The 9,441-nt window shown below is 38.2% G+C and overlaps 1 long non-coding RNA gene across 1 annotated transcript; it reads left to right on the top strand.

Annotated features, from left to right (window-relative positions):
* Positions 1 to 299: 299 nt before the first annotated feature.
* LOC139044826 (uncharacterized) lies at positions 300 to 7,499 on the top strand. The gene is made up of 3 exons (XR_011502098.1): positions 300 to 1,289; positions 3,746 to 3,877; positions 5,352 to 7,499. It is a non-coding gene; the product is annotated as an uncharacterized lncRNA (long non-coding RNA).
* The last annotated feature ends 1,942 nt before the right edge of the window (positions 7,500 to 9,441 follow it).

Genomic DNA, 9,441 nt, shown 5'->3' with positions numbered 1-9,441 from the left:
TTGCCCATTAATAAAACAAATGGAGAAATGAGTCACAGATCTGCATAGATCAGATAAACAAGTACATATTTTCCTAGAGTATTCGGTTAATTAATACTAGCTGCTGTTAAAATCTCAAAATCTTAGTGGCCTAACACAATAAAAATTTCTCATTTATGTTGTAGTCAAATGAAGATCAGAAGGCAGTAACAAAGGGGAGGACCCCTTCCTCCACCAGTCTGCTGTCAGAAGAGGCATGCTTAAACTGAAGACTTAATAACTTAAATAAGATCCAGAGTCTGACAGCATAAAACTCAGGATGCTCAAGATACAATCAGAAATCACTTGTCACACTAGGAACAAGAAAAATCTCAATTTGAATGACAAAAGACAACCAACAGATGATAATACCAAGATCGCACACATGTTAGAATCCCCTCACAAGGATTTTCAAGCAGCCATCATAAAAAATGTTTTAGTGAGTAATTACGAACACACTTGAAAGAAATGAAAAAGAAGAAAATCTGGGCAAATAAATGGAAGATATAAAGAAGAACCAAATGGAAAATTTATAATGGAATAATACAATAAACAAAATAAAAAAATCATTGGTTGATATCAACAGTAAAATAAAAAAGACAGAGCAAAGAATCAGTGAACTGGATGATACGATAATAGAAATTAGCCATCTGAATAACAGAGAGAGAATAGACTGAAACAAAATGAATAGAGTCTTGTGGATATAACAAAAGATCTAATATTTGTGTTATCCGAGTCTCAGAAGAAGAGGAGAAAGAGGATGGGGCTAAAAGAATATTCAAAGAAATCATGGGTAAAAATTTCCCAATTTGGCAAATAATATAAACCTGGATTCAAGAAAATCAATGAAACCCAATGAGGACAAATTCAAAGCAATGCACAAGACCCACTGGAGTCAAACTTCTAAAAACTAAAGACAAAAAGTCATGAAAGCAGTAAGAGAGAAGTGATACCTTTCTTATAGGGGGAAGACAATTCAAATGACAGCAGATTTCTGTCAGAAATAACCAGGAGGAAGTGGCACTGTAATTTTTAAGTGCTGAAAGTAAAGAGCTATCAACTCCACATCTATGTCCGGGAAAAATGCCACACAGGCATGGAGGGGAAATCAAGACATTCTCAGATGAAAGAAAACTAAGAGAATTTTTCACCTGCAGATACAGCCTAAAGAAATTAGCTAAAGAAAGTTCTTGAAACAGAATGGAAATGATAAAACAAGGAACCTAGAAATATCAGGAAGGAATAAAGAATAATGGAAAGAGTAAATTTGGGTAAGTACCGTACACTTTCCTTCTCTTCTTGAGTTTTCTGAATTGTGTGTGATGTTTGAAGCAAAGGTATATCATTGTTTGATGTGATCATCAATGTATGTAGAAGAAATATTTAGGCATTATATTATAAATGGGAAAGGATAAAGGAACTTAAAGTGAGACAAAGCTTCCATAGCTTACATGAACTGATGAAATGTCAACATCGGTAGACTATTGATAAGTTAAGTATGTACATCATACCTGTAGAAATCACTTAAAATTATATAGAAAGAGATGTACTAAAATACACTACACAAATTAAAATAGAATTCTAAAAAATGGTTTATGTAATCCACAGGCAGACAAGAGAAAGAAAAAACAGAGAAATAAAATGGCAGACCAAATGATAAGCTATCTATAAGCAGCTCACTTCACACATAAAATATGACTCTCCTTTGCCTGCTGAACCAGCCCCTCTGCCTTATTTATGGATTTTCCCTTGCCTGAGTAAGTTACTAAGCAAGAAAAATCAATTCTCCTCATACCCTAATCCGTACCCACCTTTCACTGGCCCCAGGTCATAAGTAAAGTAATAACTCAACATATTCCTGGAGCTCTTTACAAAATTAAACTCAAACAGAGAAAACTTGCGTGTGAGGGACTTATGTTCTGTATCTAAACAGTGGGTTGGGTTACACAGATGCACCTATTGTCAAAACTCACGTGCATGCTGAGTTATTTATTGGGAAGTGTATCAAACCTACAACATAACTTGAAATTCATAAATGAAAAACAGATTAATAAAGAAGAATAAGTAATATGTGATGGAACACATGATAAATGTTAATGGTAGAATCTAGGTAGTAGGTATGTATGTGTTCACTGTAAAATGCTTTATTGTTTCTTTATACTTGAAAATTTCCATAATGAACTTCTAAAAACTTCCATGACTGCTAACTTTTATAGGAAAAAAAATGAGAAATATTTATAGAAATCTTTTCTGAGGGTGTTTACTAAAAAAGGAAGGAAGTCAATTTTTAAAATCTGATTGAGGCTGATTGTAATCCACACAATTGATAATGCAATCCACTCATCCATTCCCAGACCTGGAGCCCCTTAAATGGAGCAGACTGTTTACCCTTGAGAAAGGATGCTACGATCACAATCATAAAAAAAAAAAAAAAAAAAAAAAAATGCTAGGAATCTACCTTCTAGCCTTCCTCAAAGAAATTTTGGAGAGATTATTAAAAATAAGTAATAAATAGTTATGACTCTAGATCATCTCCTGGTAGACAAGGTGAGAGTCAGATTTCATTTGTGGTATATTTCCTGTTCTTCAGTGCAGAGGTGGAAATAAAATCTTTAGCAATACACAGAATTCCTACAGGGATTCCCAGATCCATGAGTGAAGCTATTGTGGCAGGAAGGGCATAGTTGGAGCCCTGAAGCTCTTCTTTCATGTCAAAGAAATAAATCAAAAACAATAGTGCATCACTGTGTGGTTTAGAGTTTAGTGCCACTTTCAGTCTCAAAACTTGCAGGAGTGGCAATTTCCCTAACATCTCCAACTGTCTAAAGTTAAATGTGTAGAAGTTGTATTGGTCTATGAAAGTAAGAAAGGGTTATTATAATGTTGATCATGTGGGATGGCTCAATCACAAGTGAGAATTGCACAAAGGGTATAACCCTGATACCTGGTATACAATTATTATACTGACAAGTGTTTTTACTGCTCCCCACTAAAGAGAAATAATCAGAAGCAGTATGCTTTTACCTGATAGGGACAGTAGCACATTTTGCTTAGGGTTACTTCTCTGCAGATGTGTGCTACAATTTATTTATGGGCAACTTTACTATCCCACCAAGTCACAAGTCAATGATTACATTGGTCTATTACATACATATAATCATAAGGAGTAATGTTTCTATCAGGAGACTCAGCAATGATTCCATTGAATTGGAAGATGGCCATTTAGAGTTCTTCATGCCACTAAATAAGTAACAAAAGAGCGGGTCACAGTTTTGACTGTAATTATTGATCATAATTATCAAGGAAATATACAGATGCTTGTGCACACTATAGCTGGAGAGGAATATGGATGAAACCCAGATGCTGTCCTCATATTACCAAGCCTTGTAGCAAAAGTTAATAGAAACCTCTGCAGTGCTATACAAGAAGGACTACCATGGGCTCAGATCTCTCAGGAATGAAGGTTTGAGTCAATTTCCCTTGGTAAAGAGCACTGACTAGCTGATGTACTGGTTGAAAGCAAAGAGGAAGTAAAGTGGGTAGAAAGCAAGAAAGTACAAATACCAGCCAGCTACAACCTCAAGATCCCTTGCCTAAAAGCATAGCCTCTACCAGAAATCCCTTCCTATTGCTTTGTGTATATATATTTATATATTTTACCTAAATTCCATTTTGTTTCATTTATTTCTCCCACTCTGGGTGCTTGATGGTGAATTTTACAATTCAGTTTATAGTTGTAAAATATCAAGACTAACTGTGAAAGAAAATTGAGAAGTGAACATAGCCTGGAAATCGCAGACTTGGAACGGGATGCAGCACTTGATGTGTGTAACTTTAGGTGTCTCCTTCTGGGGAACTGGTGAGTGCATTTTTTTTCCATAGGAGAACAGTTATATAACAGCATTGTTTTTGAAAAGGGAAAGAATATGTATGGTTCTTAGACTGATAAAGGGACAGAGTCATGGTAAAACAGAGGTTCCCCTCTACGTAGGAAGTCAATGAGACCAGTTGCCCCCTTTCCATACTCCCTGGCAGCTGGAGAGGAGCTAAGCCCAGTCAGCGCTCCCAATCAAAAGACATTGAAATAGGTGAGGAATTATTTACAGTTGTGGTGATGTTGAGAGCCAAGCTGTCCAGTAATATCAAGTGTTCAGCGGCGAGAGCGCAGAGTGACTCAGTTATAAAGCAAAGATTATATTAAGGGTGTTGCCTTCCCTCAAAAAACATACCGTTTTAGATAGCTTCAATATGGCTACAGTAACTTTACAGAAAGGGGTAGGCAGAGGGGAAGAGAGAGAGATAAGGAAACAAAGCTGATTAAAAATTAGGCTAGGAAATGTTTAGGTATTGTTATTGGTACATGAGATCTGTTGAAGCAAATAGACCAGAAACCTACACAGTTTGTTGAGGGGCTTGTTTTGTCAAAGAAACCACGATCCTGGGCTTAAAAACATCTTTGACAGTTTAAGCTTTAAAACAGTCTTTGGGAAACCAACCTTATACAAGTAGCAAATGGTCTATGAAAGTCCTACGTCTCCCAAGGAAGGCGTACTCTCTCATGCCCACTCCAGGAGTGGAAGAGGAAAACACTTAAGAAAGACCCTCACTGAGGCGGGAGCCAGGTCTCCTGGTGTTCCCTCCATAGAGCAGAATCAGGGCTTAATCGAGAAACCGCCAAACTAGGTGGCCTTCCAAGTGCCTGCCCAGCAGAAATCCATCATTACTAGAGATCCTTCATGCCTTTACTTGCTAGGTTCTTCGGAGTACGGTGCATTTCAAAGCAGTAAGACCAGGTGTGGGTCACTGGTTGCTGCTTGCCAATGACAAACACCCATTTTTGACTCTGTGAGTAAGAAATAAACTTCCCCCATCATTTTGCATTGAGCAATTTTGTGTTTTGCTATTTGTTTATTGCTACAGTTGGACTTTAGCTAGAAAACCTCTTCAGCATTAAATATAGAAGATTAAATCTAAAACAGGCAGAAGACAAGTGTCTTCTTTTCTGAAGGGGAGTTTTGCTGCTATTGTTTCTATGCTCCATTGTTGCCTATGGAGCATGTTAGGATCAAATGCTTTATTCATGGGTAACTGTTTTATTGGGTTATCTAGAACTAATAGAAAGGACTGCATATTGCAGGGAGATCAAAGTTGGATGTCCTGACTGTGTGGAACTTTAGTTTCCTCCCTTGATGAGGAGGTTGAGTGTGTTTTCTGTGTGGGTAGAACAGAGGGGCAGATTCTGTATTTGGTGAACAGAAGGGTAGACTATGGCAGAGACTGGTTAATTGTTCATTAACTTATAACCTATTTTCTCTTCTTAAACACACAACTAGTCTACATCTCCCAAGCTTTCCTGCAGTGAAGTGCATACCGGTGACTGAGTTCCAGCCTATGAAATGGGAGCAGAAGTGACACAGACTGCCTTCAAGCCTGTCCCCCAGAAACCACCCATGCATGATCCTTGATGCCTTTGCTTGCTAGGTTCTTCTAAGTGAGCACGGTGAATTTCCAAGCAGTAAGAGCAGGCGTGGGTCACTGGTTGCTGCTTGCCAATGACAAACAAACACCCATTTTCGACTCTGTGAGTAAGAAATAGACTTCCCCCATCATTTCCCATTGAGCCATTTGCATTTTGCTATTTGTTTATTGCCACAGTTGGACTTACTCTAGCTAGAAAACCTCTTCAGCATTAAATATAGAGGATTAAATTTAAAACATCATAAACATATGGATAATAACTCCACCAAAGAGATTTATTTCCTTTACTAATATCTAGGCATCAGCAGGGTGCTGAATTTAGGCAGATTTTATTCTCAATTTTCACACTCTCTATTTTGGCATTATATATATATATTTGCAGAGCTATTCTCAGTAATTGACAGAAGATTACCCTCAAGCAGCATCTTTATGTCCAATCTGGGATTTCTTTTAAGGAGGCAGACCCTGCAGAAAACCACACCAATCACAGGCATAATGACTTGAGACAGCAGAGTCTATATTCATTGCCACATTCCCTCCCTGGAAATTTTTCTGGGTGCAAGTCACACTTGTTGATCTAGCATAAAATTCTATCCACTTCCTTACTAAGACAGACTAAAAGTCACAAGAGGCAAATTTTCTCCCACAAGGCAGAGACACAACAGCTCAGAAAAAGAACAGCCTGGATGTTCCCCCCTTATGGGGAATGACATTCCCAGAGCATCCCAGGGGTGCTGGCGAGGGGAGGTGCTCTGTCTCCAGCACACTTAGGAGAAGGGAAGAACCACTATCCAAGGCCACAATGTCTTCCTGATGCTCCTTATAAGGAGATAGGGCATACAGATGATGTGAGGTCTTCGTTGTCTCCATGGGGCGGCTTGACCTACAACCAGTATGCATAGGCTGCCCTGAAGGAATTGAGGAATAAAGCTACCCACGGCAGAGACTTGAATCCTGAGGAGGAAAATCCACCCGGGCCTGCCCCTGCTTCCGTTTTCATGTATCTTGATCCAAAGCAGTCCTGCTGCTCCCTTGATCATGCCACCAAAGGCTCTTGAGGCATTGGAAGACGTCTCCCCTGTGTTTACACTTCCTCTCCTGTGTCAGTGCCTGACATGGTAGTCTAACTCTTGTTTTCTCTGTATTCCCTAAAAGATGCTGGGTTCCTCAGGGGCTGAGATTGACTTATACCCATCTTTACATATTCTGTACCGTGCTCAGGGCCTAGCATGCACTAGACTCAAAAGGTGGAAACAGTTTCTTGTCAATCTGGATGACTGGAGCGTCCCAGATTTCCTTTATAAATCTTCCCATTCCCATTCTCTTTCCATTTAGGGCCCAGACATTTGCTGAAAAACAAAATTTAACTTAAAAGATTAGAGTTTATGTATGAAAAACAAAGGGAAATATTATGAACTCACTCAGTAGAGTGGCATTCCCGTGGGAAGTCCCTTGTCTTCCTTCCATTGTCTCAGCTGGTCCCCAGTTGAGACCATTGTCATCTCTCACCAGTGCACAGACCTTGGAGCTCCATATTCTCCCATCCTTCCATATCCTGTGGCCAGGATGAATCACCCAAAGCACCTATCCAATTCAAAAGTATTTTGTGCTTCTCAATTTGCTACAGTTTAAAGTACAGACTCTACGCATAATATATTTTCGAGGCCTCTCACAGCCACAACTTTCAAAGATTTTCTAAAAAGCAGACTTCTCCCCACATTTTAACATCTCTGAAGTCAGTTTGTGTCTTAGAGGCTCTGGCAGCCATGAGGTGGTAGTGATACGGTTGCCGCTGCCTGAGAACATATATCAGAATTTGCAGAAGGGGTGTCAGCAGCTTGGAGGAAACCCCAGAGACAACAGCAGAGCACTCCTTTAAGAAATGCCACATTATCAGAGCTCTTGGTGGCACAGAGGGCAATATTGTATTGAATACAGAAATGACTCAGGATATAGAAATTGAAGATACTTCAGGCATTCTTGAACCAACTAATTTTCCTTTTTTTTTTTCTTTCCTATTTATGCATGAGAATGATGTACAATGTCTAATTCTAAAAGAGTTCATTCAATAAAATATTTTCTGTCCCTGTTTAGTTGGCTGGGTATTTTTTTTCTGAATGGAGCATGAAATAATAGTGCATCTTACAGTGGATGGTGTTTTTAGATTTCATTGGAATGGAATCTATCAATCTAATCATCTTATTAATTCCTCATCTCTCCCTTTGTTAACTCTTCATACCAAGCCAATCCTCACCACCAGTGATTCCCGGATCAGAGCTACACTCTTCTGCCTCTATTTAATCCCATTACTCTGCTGGAATTTTGTTATCACTAACCTCCACCTGTTAAAATTATGCCCATTCTTCAAATGTCAACTTAAACATAACCTACTCCGTGCAAATGTTCCCTTATCACTCTCTTACTATGACCTCCTCCAGTCTCTCTAATGCCTCATTGCTCATTCATCTGTTACACTTCAAACACAAGCAGATCTTTCGAAATCTTCCTATGGCCTGGGCATGCAGGTAGGCACTTTAGCACACGTTGTCCCGGAGAATCATCATAATAACCTTTTGAGGTAGGAATTAGCCTCCATTCTTCAGATAAGTTTAACTGAGATTTAGAGAGAGCAGTTGACTTATATACTTTTATACACTTAGTAGGTGGCAAACATGGGTCTTTTGACCCAAATCCGGTTTATCATTGAACATCAGCTTCCTTTTTCCACAGCCTGCCCTCCCCATCTACCTATTGAATACATTGTACTGAATTTAATTGAATGTGAAATGCAAAATGCCATTCAAAACTAAATTTTCTTGACAATAAAGAACCAAATTTATGTGAAAAACAAGCTATTTTAAAATTCACTTTTTTCATTATCAGGCTGATATTGTTAAAGCCCATTTGTTTAAGAAAAATTAGAATTATGTTTCATTGTAAGAAAAGAACCATTGAACTTAGTTCCATGATTATTTTTCCTGTTCCTTCTGTTATTTTCTTAAATAATAATGCAATATTGCTGAAAATTTAACCACAACAGCCAGTTTACATTCAAAGTATTAAAATATAAAAAGTAGAATTCTCCCTTGTGCTTGTGGGAAGAGTCAGCTATGGAAAAACATAAAAAACATTTCCTTGCAAGGAGGAGGCGAGAACTTGCCTTTTCCCAAATGCAATGAGCAAGAGCAGCCAGTACAATCTTGAAATCAAACAGACCTGAATGGCGGTTCAGGCACTCCCTAATTCTGTGATCTTGGGCAAGTTACTTAACCTTTTTGAACACCAATATCCTCATTCATTGAACGAGGATTAATAAAAGCTACATCATACTGTCATTTTAGGGCCAATTAATAATGGTACATTAATTAAAGGCATTATTATTATTGAAGCTATTTCGTGATGGAACATTTGGCCATATCCAGGAAGAGGGCTGTGGTATCATCGTATTTATGTTTAAAACAAACACACCCCATTTGTTTCTGTGTAGAGAATAGATTAGAAGGTGTCAAGAGTTATGTAACAAGAAAAATGATGGCTGTTTTCCAAATGAGAGACTATGGTGGAGTGTACCTGGATCACAGCAGAGAAAATATTTCAGGTGTTTACAATTGAAATATTTTAGGAGATAGAATCCATATAATATGGTATTGGATTGGTTGTGAGAGGATATGGAGGAGCAAAGAATCAAGAATAACCTCTAGGTCTATGGCTTAAGCATCTGGGTAGCTGGTGGTACCATTAATTGAGTTAGGGAAGGCTGAAAGGAAACAGAGAGAAAGTCAGGTTGTGGGAGGTGGGAATAAAATTAAAAATTCAGTTAAAGAACAAAAGTCCACTTTTAGAAATTAATAGTACAGTTTTCAAAGCCAGAATTTGTATTTTTATTTTAACTGATGATTCTTTATCTCTGTCCACGTCCAAAATATTGATCCAAACATCCAAGGA

The sequence above is a fragment of the Equus asinus genome, chromosome 1, assembly GCF_041296235.1.
Source record: "Equus asinus isolate D_3611 breed Donkey chromosome 1, EquAss-T2T_v2, whole genome shotgun sequence".
Taxonomy (NCBI): Eukaryota; Metazoa; Chordata; class Mammalia; order Perissodactyla; family Equidae; genus Equus; species Equus asinus.
Note: the sequence above shows the minus strand (reverse complement) of the source record. Positions and strands in the feature narration are given on the sequence as shown.